General features: G+C 43.6%; 1 protein-coding gene across 43 annotated transcripts in view; it reads left to right on the top strand.

The window, feature by feature from the left end:
• RBM47 (RNA binding motif protein 47) overlaps nucleotides 1-19888 on the top strand; it is a 206579-nt gene that overhangs the window by 110852 nt on the left and 75839 nt on the right. For 5 of the 43 annotated variants that reach the window (XM_078003297.1, XM_078003277.1, XM_015138228.3 and 2 more), the window contains exon 1: nucleotides 3620-3849. The exons of 18 other annotated variants lie outside the window; for them this stretch is intronic. The gene's annotated coding sequence lies outside the window, so the exon portion shown is untranslated. Of the gene's footprint in view, nucleotides 1-2353; nucleotides 2512-2909; nucleotides 3015-3619; nucleotides 3850-14042; nucleotides 14135-19888 lie in introns of those variants that run through there. 20 more of the 43 variants (XM_078003289.1, XM_078003264.1, XM_078003286.1 and 17 more) reach the window with 11 other exon arrangements.

The following is a 19888-nucleotide window of genomic DNA, read 5'->3' as shown; positions in this document are numbered from 1 at the left end:
CGAGGCAAGCGGATCACTTGAGCTCAGGAGTTTGAGACCAGCCTGACCAATAAGGTGAAACCCTGTCTCTAAAAAAATAGCAAAATTAGCTGGGTGTGATGGTGTGCGCCAGGAGTCCCAGCAACTCAGGAGGCTGAGGCAGGAGAATCACTGGAACCCGGGAGGTGGAGATTACAGTGAGCTGCGATGGCACCACTGCACTCCAACGTGAGTGACAGAGTGAGACTTCGTCTCAATAAAAAGAAAAGAAACAATGCTTGTTTTGTGATGTGATTTGATGGCTGGCTTATTTGTTCTCTGGACTTCATAATCCCATTTTCTTATCCTCATTGAAATACAAAAAATAAAAATTAAAAATAAAAGCAAAGCAACTACCTTAAAACCCCAAATTTGTTTATATGGTGATCCTTCTTTATCCATGGGGGATTGATTGCAGGCCCCCAGATTTTGGATGCTCAAGTCCCCTATATAAAATGGTGCAGTATTTGCATATGACCTACACATGTCTTCCCATATACTTTGGGTCATCTCTAGATGACTTAGAATACCTAATCCAATGGAAACGCTATGTAAGTAGTTGTTATGCTGTATTGTTTAGGGAATAATGACAAGAAAAAGAAGTCTGTATGTGTTTAATACAGACACAGCCATCCTTTTTACATTTTTAAATTTTTAATTTTTTGTGGGCACATAGTAGTATATATATTTATGGGGTATACCTGATTTTTGAATATTCTTCAAATATTCAAAATATTTGTTCTGTGGTTGGTTGACTTCAGGGATGTGGAACCCAAGCATACTGAGGGCTGACTGTACGTAGAATATATGCCTTTGAAACACTGTTTGGGATTTCGATTTTGTGTCTTCAAACTTTTTTCATCAAAATTTAAGTATATTTCTGAACAGTAAGGCATTGGACTCCATGCCAGGGAGTGCAGAGGTGAGTGCTCTGGTGATCTAGAAAGCAGTTGAGGGTCGGGCATGGTGGCTCACGCCTGTAATCCCAGCACTTTGGGAGGCCGAAGCGGGTGGATCATTTGAGATCAGGAGTTCAAGACCAGCCTGACCAACATGGTGAAACCCCATCTCTACTAAAACTACAAAGAAATTAGCCAGGTGTGGTGGTGCATGCCTATAATCCCAGCTACTCAGGAGGCTGAGGCAGGAGAACTGGGAGGTGGAGGTTGCAGTGAGCTGAGATTGCGCTACTGCACTCCAGCCTGGGCAACAGGGCAAGACTCTATGAAAAAAAAGAAAAAAGAAGGAAGGAAGGAAGGAGGAAGGGAGGGAGGGAGGGGCATCTGAGGACACACAAGTGCCCTAATGCAGAGTAAATGAGACAGGTGACCCAAGAGGAGTGCTCATGGGAAAGACTTCTGTGATGGGAGTAATTACCCCCCAGCATGCAGGGGATTTACTCCTCTTGGGTTTGTGTAAAGAAGAGCACTCAAAGGACAAGAGGTCAAGTGAAATAAACCCCAAAATTAGAATAAGGGACTGACCCGCGCCGAGGGCTGAAGGAAGATGAGAGGGATGGTAGAGGAAACTATGCCACAGGTGGTGGGGAGAGCAGGTTAGACCAGGTGGGGCCTTACTGCTCTGAGAGGAGGTGCTTTTGGAGGTCAGTGGCTTGAGGGAAATCCTGGGCTGTCGGGAAAGGCCACCTCAGCCCATGGCCTGTCAGCAATGGCTCAGTGACCTCAGGCTGTTGTTGAATCTGTCTGTATCTCTGAAATCTCGAGAATAATAATACCTGTCTAACCCATGCACTGGGTTGTGTGACATGTCACATAAAATAGTAGAAGGAGAAATAGAATGATGAGGGCCGGGCGCAGTGGCTCATGCCTGTAATCCCAGCACTTTGGGAGGCCAAGGCAGGTGGATCACCTGAAGTCAGGAGTTCGAGACCAGCCTGGCCAACATGGTGAAACCCTGTCTCTACTAAAAATACAAAAATTAGCCAGGCATGGTGTCAGGTGCCTGTAATCCCAGCTACTTGGGAGGCTGAGGCAGGAGAATCACTTGAACTTGGGAGGCGGAGGTTTCAGTGAGCCGAGATAGTGCCACTGCACTCCAGTCTGGGTGACAGAGCGAGAATCCATCTCAAAAAAGAAAAAAGGAAAAGAGAATCATCGCCCTCCCCCAACACCCATTATGTTCCTCTCAGGGAAGCAAAGCAAGAAAGAAGAGAGGAGGAGAGGGAAAAAAGAGAAAAAGAGAAAAAGGGAGGCCCAAATGAGGCGTTCTGAGGCGGGTCAGTTCACTGTGGTAGAGGGCAAGATGAGAAATGTTGTGAAAGCAAAAGGAGCTGACAGGCAGGCTGGAGGGCGGGGAGGCCCTGTCGCCCCGCCCCGGGCAGGCAGATAAAACGGTCATTTATGGTACCCACCCTAACAGATTAGTCAGTCAGACCCAGGCGAAGCGAGGTCAATTGCCCTTTAGTCCCAGGACTAACCGGAAGCTTCTGCAACATGAGGACATTGAAAATAAGATGGAACCCATCCATATAAGGTAGGAGACCAAAAAATGACAACAACCCTTCTGACATTTTAAAACTGTGAAGAACTTCTCTGTGCCATTTTCTAGGCTCCTGGAGCTGGAGAGCTGTCAGTTCTTGGAAATAACTTCTGTGGTTCTAGACATTTGTACTTTATAGATGAGGAGACGGGCTCAGGGAGGTTAAGTTACTCCCTCAAGGTCACACAGCTGGAGTGTAGAAAACACATATCTCAATTCTAGGTTCAATTTTGTTTTGCTTTGTTTTGTTTCCACCCCAGCAGACATTTTAAAGGTAGGAAATGCAAAATTCTGAGCACTCTCTAGGGGATTGGAGGAGTGGGTGGGGACAGAGAATGGGTTATCTTATTTGCCTATCCTGTCTGTGGGTGTGATTCTGCAACCAAAGCTTCTTCTCTAGACGGTCTTGGTCTCCTTTTATCGAGTGGGCTTGACTGTAGCTAAGTAATTCTACTTTCTCATGTGTTAGACTGTCCCACTCAGTCCTCCAACAGCAGGTGAGTGCGTGCTGCTCCCATGGGCCCAAGACTGTAGCAATCTCCCTAGGTAGTTTCTGTAAAACCAGGCAGACAGATGATCCCTGGGCACCCTCTCTTTATCTCATTAACCCTGGTGGTACCAGGAGGCACCTGACATTCTAATAGTTTGGTGCCAGCAAGTTTCTGTTATCCTCCAGTTGTAATTGTTAACTTGAATGGAATGCAAAACTTCTGGTTTGGAGCAGAGTTGGGTCTTAACTGTGAATAACTTGAAGGATATGGAAAATGGGAAGTATCTTTGGTTATTGTGGAGGATGGTTTATGAGCACTTTTTTGAGTTGCATTTTCTCGGATAAATAGGAATATGTGGTCAATGTGGAGATGCTACTGCGTCTACGTATTCGCCAGTGAACTCCACCTTTTATTAACTCTTGCCTTTGACAGTTTTTTAGCTCGGCAAGCCAAGACTTGTTTGGGGATTAGAACAATGAGCTTATCATAATGCCACCTTAAAAAAAATTGCTGTAACGCTTCCAGTGTCAAGGTTTATTTCTATGAGCCCTTCCTGCAACTCCGCCCCCACCACCTGAAAGTTTGACATTTTTTCCCCCTTAAGGGGAAGTGTGGAAATAGAGCCTGCTTGTTCATTTTCATTATTGTACATTACATGATATCTTTTCGACCATTATATTGTGTTCCCTCAATGGTGTTTGCTCTGAGGGTGGGACACAAGCCTGTTTAGTGTCTCGTAAAACATTTACCAAAAGCACTGAGCCATGGTTTTGAAGGGCATTCCGTTGCCAGAGTGGGAGGAGAGAGCAAGCAGGGAAAGAAAGCGCCAGGTGCTTAGCAGGTACGTGCTTCCTACTTTAGTATATTCATATTAAAAATTTCAAATTGCATATGATTTCAGTTCCCTTCTGCAGAAGGGGCAGGGATGGTGAGGGGAAGATGGGGGCAAAGGGATTTCTTTGCAAACTCTATTTTTCAGTGGCTCGGAGTCCCCGGATAATTGTAATCTTTAGCTTTCATCAAATGCTGTTTTTGGTTTTGCTAGAGGGACGTGTGTGTAATGGAGAGTAAGTGGAAAATCTACCTGTGCTTGAGATTTTACAGTGGGCTGAATCAGAATCCTTTAGCAAAGCATTTGCTTTAGCAAAGAGTTCAGAACCAGGTGCTGTTTCTAGGAGGCAATGTGTAACCTTGCGATTTGCACTTCTGTGAGCTCAGAAATTCATTCCGTTTAAAGGTTTTGCTAAATGGTGGTTCTGGTTTCATGAAAATACTTTTAAACTTTCTCCCCCCACCCACCCCCAATTCTGTTAAATTTAGACAAGGTGACAGCAAATTAAAGGTCAGGTTAGGCCAGGTGCGGTGGCTCATGCCTGTAACCTCAGCACTTTGGGAGGCCGAGGTGGGTGGATCACTTGAGGTCAGGGGTTCGAGACCCGTCTCTACCAAAAATACAAAAATTAGCCAGGCATGGTAGTGTGCGCCTGTAGTCCCAGCTACTCGGGAGGCTGAGGCAGGAGAATCACTTGAACCCGGGAGGCAGAGGTTGCAGTGAGCCAAGATCGTGCCACTGCACTCCAGCCTGGGTGACAAGAGCAAAACTCCGTCTCCAAAAAAAAAAAAAAAAAAAAAGTCAGTTTAAAATGGCCTCTTATCCTCAAATCTGTGTTTTTAAAACAGACCAGTTTGAGACTGACTTTTTCTGTACTGGTCATGGTTTAGGAGAAACTAATGAATAAATACTTCTTGGGAATACTGAGTCTTTATAATGTAGCTTTTTTGAGTCGGTAGAAAATAGAATAAAGCTACAGCCTTCATCAAATGTGTATGTATGATCAATTGTAATAATGATATGCCACACACAGATACCAGTAACTGTGTTATTAATAGTTAAAACTCAAACAGTCCATAGGAAAATCTAGGGAAAAAAATAGTTCCAACCGATTTGTTTAATTGCCAGTTCTTGGGGAAAGGTGTCGCAGTATAATATAGGCAGTATAACAAGGGTGTGGGATCTTTGGCCTGTGCGAGGACAGTACAAAGTTGAAGAGCTCACCAATTATGAAAGAACCTGATTTGGGTATATCTTTGCCCAATGACGCTTGCAGTAAGAAGCTAAGGGTTTTTTCTTCTGAGAAGTAGCCAGTCATTAAAAACGGCTGGAAGAAATGATTGTTTCAAAATTGGAAGATATTTCCTCCATAGGACAAACTTCCCTGTGGCTTTATATATTCAGGCAAATAGGAAGAAATCTAACAACTGTAGAGGTTAAAGACCTTGAATTCCCTGGAGGCATGGCAGGTTTAATGTCTTTTTATATGCATATTGGAAAATTGAGTTTAGCAGAAAGTCGTTTCACTACTCTGACCACTGCAAGTTTATGTAACTTTTGACAAGTGGATTAATGTTTTCTTATGTCTCTTTTAAGATTTCGATACTTACTGTATCTAATTGCCTGTTACATAGGTGCACTTAGATTGCTTGAATCTATCAAGTACGGAAAGAGAGCCATACCATGTGAATCCAAAATAGAAACCCTGACCAGTGAAAGAATACATGCATGAATACCACACTTTCTTTTCTTTTCGTTCTTTTCTTTACTTTTCTTTTCTTTCTTTTCTTTTCTTTTTCTTTTTTATGAGATGGAGTCTGACTCTGTCGCCCAGGCTGGAGTGCAGTGATGCGATCTTGGCTCACTGCAATCTCTGCCTCCAGGGTTCAAGTGATTCTCCCGCCTCAGCCTCCCGAGTAGCTGGGATTACTGGCACCCACCATCATCTCCAGCTAATTTTTGTATTTTTGTAGAGACAGGGTTTCCCCATTTTGGCCAAGGTGGTCTTGAACTCCTGAGCTTACGTGATCCACCCACCTCGGTCTCCCAAAGTGCTGGGATTACAGGTGTGAGCCACCCCACCTGGCCCTTTTTTTTTTTTTTTGAGATGGAGTTTTGTTCTGTCCCCCAGGCTGGAGTGCAGTGGCGCAATCTCGGCTCACTGCAACCTCCACCTCCCAGGTTCAAGAGATTCTCCTGCTTCAGCCTCCCAAGTGGCTGGGATTACAGGCGCCCACCACCATGCCCGGCTACTTTTTTGTATTTTTAGTAGAGAAGGGGTTTCACCATGTTGGCCAGACTGGTCTTGAACTCCTGACCTCAGGTGATCCACCTGTCTTGGCCTCCTAAAGTGTTGGGATTATAGGCGGGAGCCACCACGCCTGGCAATACCACACTTTCAAGATTGAGCCTATGTTGAGTCTGAAATTTTATCAAAGGAAAGAAAGACTCTGGGGAAAAAAATTTAAACCAACCATTTCTAGACACTTGTCATTCCTTGTTTCCCTTTATTTCATTAGGAAAATCCATATTTGGTACAATCTTTTAGTTTAGTTTTTCTTTTTTCTTTTCTTTTTTTTGAGACAGAGTCTTACTCTGTCACCCAGGCTGGAGTACAGTGGCTCGATCTCGGCTTACTGCAGCCTCTGCCTCCCAGGTTCAGGCGATTCTTCTGCCTCAACCTCCCGAGTAACTGGAGCTATAGGCACCTGCCACCACACCTGGCTAAGTTTGTATTGTTAGTAGAAATGAGGTTTCACCATTTGGCTAGGCTGGTCTCAAACTCCTGACCTCAAGTGATCTGCCCACCTTGGCTTCCTAAAGTACTGAGATTACAGGCATGAGCCACTGCGCCTGGCCCGATTTAGTATTTCCATGAGGAATTGTAAGAAACTAAGATCAACAAAGGCTACGCTGGCTCCTTCTGTTAGGGGTTCTTATGGTTTCATGATAGTTTATTGACAGATCTAGTCATGCATCACATTCAGTCCTGAATAACTTGGCCCACGTTTCTGGCATTTTAAACTCTGCTGCTATTAAATGTGATATGATAATAATGCTTCTATGTCAGGTTGGCTGTATTAGGCATATAATTGAGTAATGTCTTTACAAGAGTTCTTGTTTGTTATCTGCTGCTTCTGTCCTTTAGACTACAAGTTCTTCTTGATTTGTAAAATGTCATGAGGCTGAAATTTCTGGGGACAATAATAGGTCCCAAATGAAAACGCATTTCGCAACATGCCATAATGCCTAAGAGGCAGGCCTGCTGTCTTTTCTGAACAGAGCTGTATGGCTTTGTTAAGAAATGGGTAGGTGACAACCTTTCAAGGTGATTCTGGTGGCTGTGCCAGAAAAGTCACATGCATAGGAGCTCGGAGTCAGAACTACGTGGGCAACCTGGAGGAACCTTCATAGAGACTTGGGCCATACATGGCTGGTTTTGCTTTTTGCGGGATGAAATAAAAACTGAATGTGTATAGATTAGCCCAGTGATAATGAAAAATCCTTCAGTTGTCTAGCAGCTCAAGATCTTAAGTAAGGCAATAACACAGTCCCCACAGCAGCCAAAATTAATGCCATCAGTTCTATCAGGACCTCACTCAGTGCCTGTTGACTCTTTGTTTTAGTAGAGACAGGATTTCACCATGTTGGCCAGTCTGATTTCAAACCCCTGACCTCAGATGATCCACCTGTCTCAGCCTCCCAAAGTGTTGCAATTACAGGCATGAGCTATCACGCCCGTCCCCCTATTGACTGTTAGTTTAGACATCTTTCAATAACATTTCTGGTTTCTCAGTGCATAATATATCACGACTCTTTCTTTTCTTCTTTCTACTTGGCTAATGACCGTTAAGCAAGCATGCACACGTGGACTCATTCATTCAGTCAGTACTTACTAATGGCTCACTCTGGGATAGGATCTCACCTCTCAGTTCTTGAATGTCACCTCTTCAAGGTGACCTTCCCAGGTCCCCTAAAGGAGGTCCTCTAATTTTGCCCTTAAAACACACATTGTATTTGTTTATGCTTGCCTCTTTTGCTAAAATATTAAGTTCCCTTAGGTCATGGATTGTGAGTGTCTAACTTGCTACTGTATCCCCAGTGCTTAGCATATACCACGTGTTCAAAATTATGTACCAGATATATGAATAAATTAATGAAAGGAAACAAATGGGAAGGAAGGGATGATTAGAGGCAGGCACACAACGGTGAGAAATAGGGCATATAACAAAGGAGTAAAACTGCTGCCATCCAATCCAGAAGCAATGGACCCCAAACCTGTTGCCCCATCTCAGCTCTACCATGTACGTTTCTTTACTTTTTTTTTTTTTTGAGATGGAGTTTTACTCTTGTTGCCCAGGCTGGAGTTCAATGGTGCAATCTTGGCTAATTGCAGCCTCTCCCTCCCAGGTTCAAGCAATTCTCCTTCCTCAGCCTCCCAAGTAGCCTCCTGTGTGCCATCGTGCCTGGCTGATTTGGTATTTTAGTAGAGACAGGGTTTTACCATGTTGGTCAACCTGGTCTTGAACTCCTGACCTCAAGTGATCCAGCCTCCCAAAGCGCTGGGATTACAAGCGTGAGCCACTGCACCTGGCCAGTTTCTTTACTTTTTAAAAATGTTATAGAGACAGGGTCTCACTATGTTGCCCAGACTGGTCTCAAATTCCTGGGCTCAAGTAATTCTCCCACCTAGGCCGCCCAAACTGTCGGGATTATAGGTGTGAGCCACTGCAAGTTACCGACCATGTAAATTTCTGTGGATAACCTTGGTTCACCAAGAAGAATGTGCTCTGTAGCCTCTGTTTGAAATGATAGTGAGGAGTACAAATCATTTTAGAAATATTTTTACCCAAGAAAGTAATAGTGTGTTTGCTTAAATGTAGTTATTTGGAAAATAATATTTAGAAAATATCCTACACAAGTGAAGTCTACAATTATGAAGCACCAATTAATTTATCATTCAGAGAAAATATTAAATCAAATAATCACTTTGGAAAAATATTATTTATTTATTTATTTTGAGATGGAGGCTCACTCTGTTGCCCAGGCTGGAGTGCAGTGGCGCAATCTCGGCTCACTACAACCTCAGCTTCCCAGGTTCAAGGAATTCTTCTGCCTCAGCCTTCCAAGTAGCTGGGACGACAGGCACGCGCCACCACGCCTGGCTAATTTTTGCATTTTTAGTAGAGACGGGGTTTCACCATGTTGGCCAGGCTGGTCTCAAACTCCTGACCTCAGGTGATCCACCCACCTTGGCCTACCAAAGTGCTGGGATTATAGGCGTGGGCCACTACGCCTGGCGGAAAACATGTTATTTTAAATATTCATTGAAGTATATAACATAAAGGCAGTAAACTGCACAACTGTTAAGTATACAGCTTGATGAATTTTTACATATATATGTACCTGTGGAACCACCACTCAGATTAAGGCACAGAATATTTTCATCATCTCAGTATCCTCGTACCTCTCCTCCCATTATCCCCTCATCCCAAGGTAACCACCATTCTGACTTGTATCACCTTTGGCTATTCTTACTTCATTAAGATGGAATCAGACAGTATGTACTCTTTTGTATCTGGCCTCTCACTCACCCTTTATCAGTGATGCTCATCCATAGTTTCATGTGGTTATAATTTATCCTGTGGTTGCTGCGTAGTATTCCTTTGTAAGAACAGACCACAGTGCAGAGAATTTTCAGGAATTAAAAACATGACTATATGAGCTGAAAATCATTCCCTATCTGTGCCAGCTCTTTGAAGCGAAGTGATCTCTTAAGGTGGGATGGAAATATTATGACCTGAAAGGGTGGAAGGAAAGAAGTCTGTTTCTGGGAGTGTATTTGCTAAGTGCTCTACGCTGGCTGTTTGTTTAGCTGCAATAATTACCCTAGAAGGTGACTGCTGCTGTTTTGTACATGAGGAAACTAAGCATGAGAAAAGTTTTATGACTTTACAATGAGGCTGAACAAAACATGAAAATTGTTAGTTACACCAGAGGGCAGTCCCGTCCTGGCAAAGACAATGCCAGAACACTGTGGAGGCTCCGCCACCTCCGATTCCTGAGGCTCAGCTTTTACATACTGCAGACGTTTCTTTTCTTTTTGAGATGGGATTTCGCTTTTGTTGCCCAGGGTGCAATGGGGCGATCTCGGCTCACTGCAACCTCCGCCTCCTGGGTTCAAGCTATTCTCCTGCCTCAGCCTCCCAAGCAGCTGTGATTACAGACATACGCCACCATGCCTGGCTAATTTGCAGACTTTTCTATCTTCTGTTGGAGAGCTGGTCAGCCACCTGACTTTTTTTTCTTAGGTCATTTTGTCTCTTTTTCCCTTCAAATTTGTTTTGTTTTAAAAATAAGACTTGCTCTGGACTTTTTTTTTTTTTTTTTTTGAGATGGAGTCTCACTCTGTCACCCAGGCTGGAGTGCAGTGGCTCAATCTTGGCTCACTGCAACCTCTGCCTCCCAGGTTCAAGCAGTTCCTTGCCTCAGCCTCCTGAGTAGCTGGGATTACAGGTGCACACCACCATGCTCAGCTAATTTTTTTATTTTTAGTAGAGACGGGGTTTCACCGTCTTGGCCAGGCTGGTCTTGAACTCCTGACTTCATGATTCACCTGCCTCAGCCTCCCAAAGTGTTGAGATTACAGGTGTGAGCCACTGCACCCAGCCCTAGCTCTGGAATTTTAAATTTTTGCTTATGAGTAATTGTTATTTTCAGACACACATGGTATTAATATATTCAAAAACTTTTATTTAGCAATTTTTGAATTTCTTTTTTTTTTAAGATCAGGTTTTAGTGTGTATACATAAGGAAATATTTAATCATCATAGGAAAGTTAGGTGAATTTCAAGTCAGAATTACTGAGAAGTTTCCTGGGAGTCAGTTATCATGTGTTTTAAAGTGGAGTTTATGGCAGTGCTTAAGGCCAGGTGTGGTGGCTTATGCCTGTAATCCTAACACTTTGGGAGGCCAAGGCTGACGGATCACCTGAGGTTAGGAGTTCGAGACCAGCCTGACCAACCTGGTAAAACCGTGTCTCTCCTAAAAATACAAAAATTTGCTGGATGTGGTGGCGCATGCCTTTGATCCCAGCTACTCAGGAGGCTGAGGCAGGAGAATTACTTGAACCCGGGAGGCGTAGATTGCAGTGAGCCAAGATCGCACCACTGCACTCCAGGCTGGGCAATAGAGCAGAATCTGTGTTTTTGGTAGAGATGGGGTTTCGCCATGTCGGCCAGGCTGGTCTCGAACTTTTGACTTCAAGTGATTCGCCTGCCGCAGTCTCCCAAAGTGCTGGCATTATAGGCATGAGCCACCACGCCTGGCTGAGACTTTTTTGAAGGAAAATTGGAGAGAGGCATTCAAGGCACTGCTTGTTTGGCTCCATCTGAATCATTCTCTTCCTCCAACAAAGAGCAAAGTATTTAGGTAGCATAAGAAGCAGAATCAACTGGTTTCTAGCACCCAAGATAGGTACAAATGTCCCTGGCACTCAGGATGGTCTCAGAGACACTGAGTCAGCCAGAAGGTAACTTGGAAGCCAGCTGAGTACAAAAGCCGTTGCCATAAGGTTGACCTCATGCTCGTCTTGTCCTGTGTAACAGAATGAAAGAGCCAGTCAGCAATGGAGCCCTCTGCCCTTCCCAGTGCAATGGCTTTCTCAGTATAGAACTTTTACCTTTTCCACAAAGATTCCAACCGTGGGTGGTTATTGTTGGGGTTAATTGAGATAATATGCAGTGTATGAAAGTATCTGGCACATCACGGGTGTCCAGTAGATCTCAGTTTGCCTTCCCTTTGAACAGGATTCCATGGAGGGAAGTTTGCATACATAAACGGAACCGGACTCTTACTTAATAGTGAATTCAAGACATTGAACATTGTCCCAGGTGGCATTCTTTTCCCTTGAGGATTGCGAAATATTTAAATTAGCCATTGTTTAAGTAAGCGCCAATGCTGTCAATCACAACTGCAAACCTGGACTTGGAGTAGAAACAAAACAAAGACTTTTATTCTGCTCTTCCGATAAAATGGCTTCTTACTGTAAAGCCATAAGAAATACCTACTCTTTCATTTTTTAATAAGAGTATTAGAGCAATTTGTCTGTACCATCACTGCTGTTGTTTGATAATAGATAGGTCAGAGAAAGATTGTATAATGAAGATTACAGCTCACTGCCCACCCAACTCCCAATGAAGATTGACTTGTCATATGATAAGGGCTTTTTTTGCTACATAAAATGACAAGTAAGCTGTTTGTTTTTTTGAGACAGAGTCTTGCTCTGTCGCCCAGGCTCTGGTAGTGTGGTCTCGCTCACTGCAACGTCCGCTTCCTGGGTTCAAGTGATTCTCCTGTCTCAGCCTCCTGAGTAGCTGGGGACTACAGGTGCACACCACAATAACCAGCTAATTTTTTTTTTTTTGCATTTTTAGTAGAGACAGGGTTTCACTATGTTGGCCAGGCTAGTCTCGAACTCCTGACCTCCGTGATCCACCCACCTCGGCCTCCCAAAGTGCTGGGATTACAGGCGTGAGCCACCACGTCCAGCCAAAAATATATATTTTTTTAAATTCTAGGAAATAACGTTGATTTGGATATAGAAAAATTAAATACCAGGGAATGCTGGCTTATAAATTTTAGTCCAGCATCTTTTTTTGTTACACTTTTTTTTTTTTTTTTTTTAGATGAAGTCTTACTCTGTTGCCCAGGCTGGAGTGCAATGGCACGATCTCGGCTCACTGCAATTTCTGCCTCCCAGGTTCAAGCGATTCCCCTGCCTCAGCCTCCTGAGTAGCTGGGAACATGGGCACATATCACCATGCCTGGCTAATTTGTGTGTTTTCAGTAGAGACAGGGTTTTACCATGTTGGCCAGGCTGGTCTTGAACTCCTGGCCTCAAGTGATCACCCGCCCGTCTCAGACTCCCAAAGTGCTGGGATTATAGACGTGAGCCACCGTGCCCGGCCTTTCTTTCTTTTTTTTTTTCTTTCTAGACACAAGATCTTGGTTTGTCACCCAGTCTGGAGTGCAGTGGTGCAATTACAGCCACTGTGGCCTCAAATTCCTGGCCTCAAGCAATTCTCTTACCTTAGCCTCCTGAGCAGCTGGGACTACAGGCATGCAGCACCATGCCTAACTGATAGCCCAGCAACTTTTAAAGATAAAAATCTTTATCTTTGCATAAAGGAAAATTAAGGAATCTTGTACTTATTCTGAGAAACAAAATACAAACAACAATTTTTTGTCTTCAGAGGTTGGCAGTCCTTGGTCCTCCGCGAGTACTTCTTGGTAAAGAATCTGCCATTGGCAGATATCTCACAAATGACTTATATCTAGGCCATACAAAAACCATGACCAAAATAAGGAATGTGAATAGAATGTGGACAAATTAAATGGTGATAATTTTTGGTGGGTGGGACTTTCAACACAAATAAGTAATCCAATATTTTTTAAATTTAATTTCTATTAACAAGGTCTTATCATAGAAGCTGAGGTGGGGAGGGGAGTAGAAATAAACAGTCTAATTCACAAAAGAAAAATACTGGTTTACAACCTCACAAATAACCTGCAAATTAAAACAACAGTGAGGGTCAGGTGTGGTGGCTCAAGCCTGTAATCCTAGCACTTCAGGAAGCCGAGGCGGGTGGATCACTTGAGGTCAGGAGTTTGAGACCAGCCTGGCCAGCATGGTGAAACCCTGTCTGTACTAAAAATACAAAAAGATTAGTCAGATGTGGTGGTGGGCGCCTGTAATCCCAGCTACTGGGGAGGCTGAGGCAGGAGAATTGCTTGAAACTGGGAGGTGGAGGTTTCAGTGAGCTGAGATCACACCACTGCACTGTAGACTGGGTGACACAGCAAGACTCCATCTCAAAAAAAAAAAAAAAAAAGGAAACTACAGAGAGGTACCATTTCCCTTCCATGAAAGACCCCAGCTTACTCATACATGCCTGATGGCCACACAAATAAGTATGCCTTATTCAGAAAACAGCATGTCAATGTGTGTCAAGAACCTTAAAAATGCTTAACTCATTTAAGCATTTGCAATATCCCCACTAATGGAATTCTGTTCCAAAGACAGAATGCAAAATAGCAAACCATCTCTGAAGAATCTGAGCACTCTAATTCCCACACATAACGAGAGGGTATACCATTTCGTTAAAAAAAATTTTTTTTCACTTTTTTTTTTTTTTCCCAAGGTGGGGGTCTCACCATGTTGCCCAGGCTGGCCTTGAACTCCTGAATTCAAGCAATCCTCCCACCTCAGCCTCCCAAAGTGCTGGAATTACAGGTGTGAGCCACCATGCTCAGCCTAATTTCATTTTTAATTATGCTTATTTTCATGTCCTCTTTTGCTTCTCTATGGTCTTTAATATGAAATCTCTGGCCATACCTCTGTGTGTGTGTGTGTGTGTGTGTGTGTATGTGTGTATGTGTGTGTGTATATGTCTGTGTATAATATATTTACTATATTCTTTCTCTCCCCCCTCTTGAGGCTCTTCCATGCTTTCCATGAGTTTCTTATATAATGAGAAGCAGCATATAATACATATTATTTCTAAAAATAACTGAAATAATTAAAAGCCTTCTGCTGGCAAATCTATAAGACGATGACAGTAAACACTGTCCAAGGTGAGGGGCAGCAGCGAGGGGTAACCACAGTCACTCTCTCTGCTGCCCTTCACCTTCACCTTTTTGACCTTCCAATGGACACTGCTAGTAGCACTTCTCAAACTTGAATCCTCTGAATCTTTTCAGAATGTCCAGGACTGGCATTGCTGGTACCCACTCTTCCTCTTTCTCTCTTGCCCTCCCTTAGAGGCAAACCTGCAAATCACCTTTCATGAATAATCCCCTCATCCATGGTGTGAAGTACACCTTCTCTTCCCAATGCCCACCACCTACTAGTGGCCATCAGCACCTCCAAAAGCATCTACCCAGCCTCCTTCCACCTTGAGGCCACCTGTCAGGAGAGTCCTTTGCCTAATGCAGACTCATCATACTCCTGTGACAGTTTTTCTTTCTTCTCAGTTTTAGGTTCTGATTTCATGTCTTTGTAGTGCTTGTTTCAATGATAGGAAGTGAAGGTGGAGGGAAGATAGAAATGTCAGACTTTAGTCACTGGTTCTGAGTCTGTGCTGTAGCACCGTCCTCTGTCTGTCCAGGCTTAACAAATTCAACTATTTTCTTTTTCCATTCTTTTTTTTTTTCTTTGTACAGACAGGGTTGTACAATGTTATACTATGTTGACAAGGATGGTCTTGAACTCCTAGCCTCAAAGAATCATCTTGCCTTGGCCTCCCAAAGTGCTGGGATTGTAGGCATGAGCCACCACGCCCAGCCCTCTTTTCTTCAGTCAGGGTTTTGCTCTCTCAACCCAGGCTGGAGTACAGCAGTGCGATTACTCCTCACTGCAGCCTCAACCTCCTGGGCTCAAGTGATCTTCCTGCCTCAACCTCCTGAATAGCTGGAGCTACAGGTGCACGTCACCATGCCCGGCTGACTCTGGCTGACTTTTAAATGTTTTTGTAAAGATGGGGTTTCCCCATGTTGCCCAGTCTGGTCTTGAACTCCTGGGCTCAAGCAATCTTCCTGCCTCAGCCTCCCAAAATGCTGGGATTATAGGCCTGAGCCACTGTGCCCAGCAAATTCAACTGTTCTCAAGTTCTGTGTCATTGAAGTCTTACTGATTCACAAGCACACTTATTGGCCTCTCTTCCTCACCTCCTCTCACCCCTCCCTACCAGAGAGATGGGAAAAGCTCTGTCTTAGCTGGGAAAACATTTCTCAACAGCATTCAGGGAGTTCAGTCCACTTCCTCCTTCATGCTTGACTTCCCTTCAATTCAGACCAGGCTGTATTCACCAACTGACGTTCTGGACTCCATTTTTTGAACAGAATAATAAGGACACATCAAACAAATTTGCTGTGGGAAATGTGTCAACATGAAAACAATATAACAGTTGATTTGTCCAATGTGACTTACCCACCCTTGTCATCCAAGAAGCCAGGCAGTCCAACCTGCTTTAGACCTATGTCAGAAACAGTTACAAAATGCTCAAGCTTGGCCTCTGTAAATTCGTTCTGTTGAGCTGACTGGCCCGTATGGAGGTTCTAGACCATGTTAGTGTTCAGGTCTCCATGGATGGAAGCCTTCAGGCAGGCCAAGCGGGAGATGGGTGGAAGAAGATATGTGTATTCAAGGGCCTCACTGTGGGGCTTGTGGTGGTGGTGAATGGGTAATTAGTGTCAGCGTCAGGAAGGGAATTCTGCCTCTGGACAAGAACTAAAAGACTGAAAATAGGTCACTTGAGTTTCTGAGCTTTATTTCACTCTCATCTGAGCATCTGTTGACTCTTGAGAAAAGTTGATCACACATTTCTAATAGTGTATTAAAGCATACTGGAAGCTTCTGCTCACCATTGCAATGGAAAAGGCACTAGTTAGATTAGCTCATCCACAGGGTGGGTGCAGCATTTCTAATACTTACTGATCTAACTCTGCCCCAAATCTTGTTCTTCTGTCCAGGAGCTGCGCTATGAACGCAGACCTGTGTTGTCCAATATGGTAGCCCATAGCTGCGTGCAATGCCAAGGCTTCGGGGCATGTGCGTATCAGTGGCTATTGTATTAGACGGTGCAGATGCAGAGTGTTTCCATCATTACAGAAAGCTCTGTTGGACGGCACTGGCCTAGATACTTGTTTTCAGCATCTGACTATGTGAAGTATGGGCCGTGTATCTCTCCACCCTCTGAGGTTATAACTATGAGCAGCTGAACCTAAATGGGTGTTGCATACCCATCCTCTTTCTGCTTTCCACATCTTCTTTGTCATCCAACTTTTTTTTTTTTAATCATCCAAATTTTATTACAACCTTTGTCTTCATATTTCTACATAAGATGATAAATGAAGCCATCAGCTGATCTTCATGCAGCATTTGGACTCTGAGTTAAAACTTCAGTCACCTGGGATCACTTGTTTTATATTGCTGTTATTTTTTTAACATTGAGGAACTTAATGAAGAACATAAGCATTGCCAGTGGCCAGTTTAAATATTGACTTGCAGATATTTTTTCAAAACTTAGAACTTGAAATTCAGAAACAAGTGAAACCTGAGTAAGAGACGTGATAGAAAACCAAAGAATGTCACGACCACGGTCAGTGTTTTCTGTGATAGATTTGTTACTGAAAAAATTGTGGTTAAAGGAACATCTGGTAAGTCAATCAGGTTTTAAATGTTACTGAAAAAATTGGGTTAAAGGAACATCTGGTAAGTCAATCAGGTTTTAAATGTATTGAGAAAGCATAAGAACACGTGCTAAATCATTTTGATAAATGACTTCTAATTCATTTATTTGATAAACTACCTTGTCATTCATTTGGTAAAATTCAGAAGTTTATGTGCTATGTTGTTATTCCCACAAGGCTGTACCTATGACCAATTCATTAAATACAAAATTAAGGCAAGTTGTTTAGGGTCAAGTAGATGAAACTTTCATTTGGAGATAGGGTCTTGCTGTATCACCCAGGCACAATCATGGCTCACTGCAGCGTTGACCTGCTGGGCTCAGGTGATCCTCCTGCCTCAGCCTCCTGAATAGCTGGGACTATGGGCACACACCACCATGCCCAGCTAATGTTTGTACTTTTTGTAGAGACGGGGTTTCACCTTGTTGCCCAGGCTTTTCTCGAACTCCTGGATTCAAGCATTTTGCCCACCTCAGCCTCCGGAAGTGCTGGGATTACAGGCATGAGCCACTGAGTCCAGCCCTTTTTGAGACGAAGTCTAACCCTTGTTGCCCAGGCTGGAGTGCAATGGCGCGATCTCAGCTCACTGCAACCTCCACCTCCAGGGTTCAAGTGATTCTCCTGCCTCAGCCTCCTAAGTAGCTGGGATTACAGGCACACATCATCATGCCCGGCTAATTTTGTATTTTTAGTAGAATGGGGTTTCACTCTGTTGGCGAGGCTGGTCTCGAACTCCTGGCCTCAGGTGATCCACCCACCTCGGCTTCCCACAGTGCTGGGATTACAGGTGTGAGCCACCGCGCCCAGCCTATTTTTTAATGTCACAACGGGATATGTTAGAATTTTAAATACAAAGGTGTTTTAGGGATTTATGTTATCTTTATGCTAAAGTTTATAGAGGGTTATAATTATATTATTATGGATCTTGCAAAAGAGAGGCATTAAGCACACATTTATTGAATGAATGAGCGAATGAATGAGTGAGTGAATACTCTATAATATGATTAACCTAATGGTTCTAAGACCTGCAGTTGTGACCTGTGTTTATCTAATTTATTCCAAGGAGTCATATAACTTAATTTTTTAAATTCTAATAACAGGCTGTAATTCTAATTACAGTGCCTCACGCCTGTAATCCCAGCACTTTGGGAGGCCGAAGCGGCTGCCGGACATGAGGTCAGGAGTTCAAGACAAGTCTGGCCAACATGGTGAAACCCTGTCTCTACTAAAAATACAAAAATTAGCTGGACGTGGTGGCATGTGTCTGTAGTCCCAGCTGCTTGGGAGGCTGAGGCAGGAGAATCACTTGAACCTGGGAGGCAGAGGTTGTAGTGAGCCAAGATCGTGCCATTGCACTCCAGCCTGGGCGACAGACTGAGGCTCCATCTCAAAATAAATAAATAAATAAATAAATAAATAAAACAAAACAAAATTCTAATAATTGAAATTAGATTTACCTTAATTTTACAAAAGAAAATCTATATCCTAACCTACTTTTAATGAAATAGGGGTGCTATTACATCAATCACAGAATGTTATTTCAAAACCTTAAGAGAACTTTGACTAGCCCTCTGTGTTTTGCAGTCTTCATGTAAGTATGTACTAACTGGTTTTGTTTTTTAAAAATTGCAAACATATTGAATTTTAGAGGGAATAAAATACAAATTCCGATATACCCATCACACAGATTTCTTAGCTATTAAGGTTTTGCTACACTGTGCCATCTATCACTCCTCTTTCCATTCAGCTAAGTCTTCTTTTATTTATTTATTTATTTATTTATTTATTTATTTTTATTTATTTATTTTTTGAGACGGAGTCTCGCTCTGTTGCCCAGGCTGGAGTGCAGTGGCCAGATCTCAGCTCACTGCAAGCTCCACCTCCCGGGTTCACGCCATTCTCCTGCCTCAGCCTCCCAAGTAGCTGGGACTACAGGCGCCTGCCACCTTGCCCGGCTAGTTTTTTTTATTTTTTAGTAGAGACGGGGTTTCACCGTGTTAGCCAGGATCGTCTCGATCTCTTGACCTCATGATCCACCCGTCTCGGCCTCCCAAAGTGCTGGGATTACAGGCTTGAGCCACCACGCCCGGCCTATTTATTTATTTTTGAGATGGAGTTTCGCTCTTGTTGCCCAGGCTGGAGTGCAGTGGTGCAATCTTGGCTCACCGCAACCTCTGCCTCCCAGGTTCAAGCCATTCTCCTGCTTCAGCCTCCCGAGTAGCTGGAATTACAGGCATGTGCCACCATGCCCGGCTAATGTTTAGTAGAGACGGGGTTTCTCCATGTTGGTCAGGCTGTAACACCTCCAGTTTGTAAAGGCACCAAATCACAGTCACATATATACATTGTGTTAGAAGTGAAAACTTGTATTTTTAGGCACTATGTATAAATGCCTTATACCTTCTTGCAGTCAAAAGCTAGGACATCAGTTGTCATACTTAACAATTTTTTTTTTTTTTTTTTAATTTGAGATGGAGTCTCTCTCTGTTGCCCAGGCTGGAGTGCAATGGCACAATATTGGCTCACTGCAACCTCTGCCTTCTGGTTTCAAGCGATTCTCATGCCTTAGCCTCCTGAGTAGCTGGGACTACAGGCAAGCACCACAATGCCAGGCTAATTTTTGTATTATTAGTAGAGACAGGTTTCCCCATGTTGGCCAGGCTGGTCTCAACCTCCTGACCTCAGGTGATCCCTCCGCCTCAGCCTCCCAAAGTGCAGGGATTACAGGCATCAGCCACCGTGCCTGGCCAATACTTAGCAATTTTTAATAGAATGCTATACTATAATTTGCTTTCCA

This window comes from Macaca mulatta, chromosome 5 (assembly GCF_049350105.2).
Source record: "Macaca mulatta isolate MMU2019108-1 chromosome 5, T2T-MMU8v2.0, whole genome shotgun sequence".
In the NCBI taxonomy this organism is placed as follows: Eukaryota; Metazoa; Chordata; class Mammalia; order Primates; family Cercopithecidae; genus Macaca; species Macaca mulatta.
This window is presented reverse-complemented; position numbering and strand designations above follow the sequence as displayed.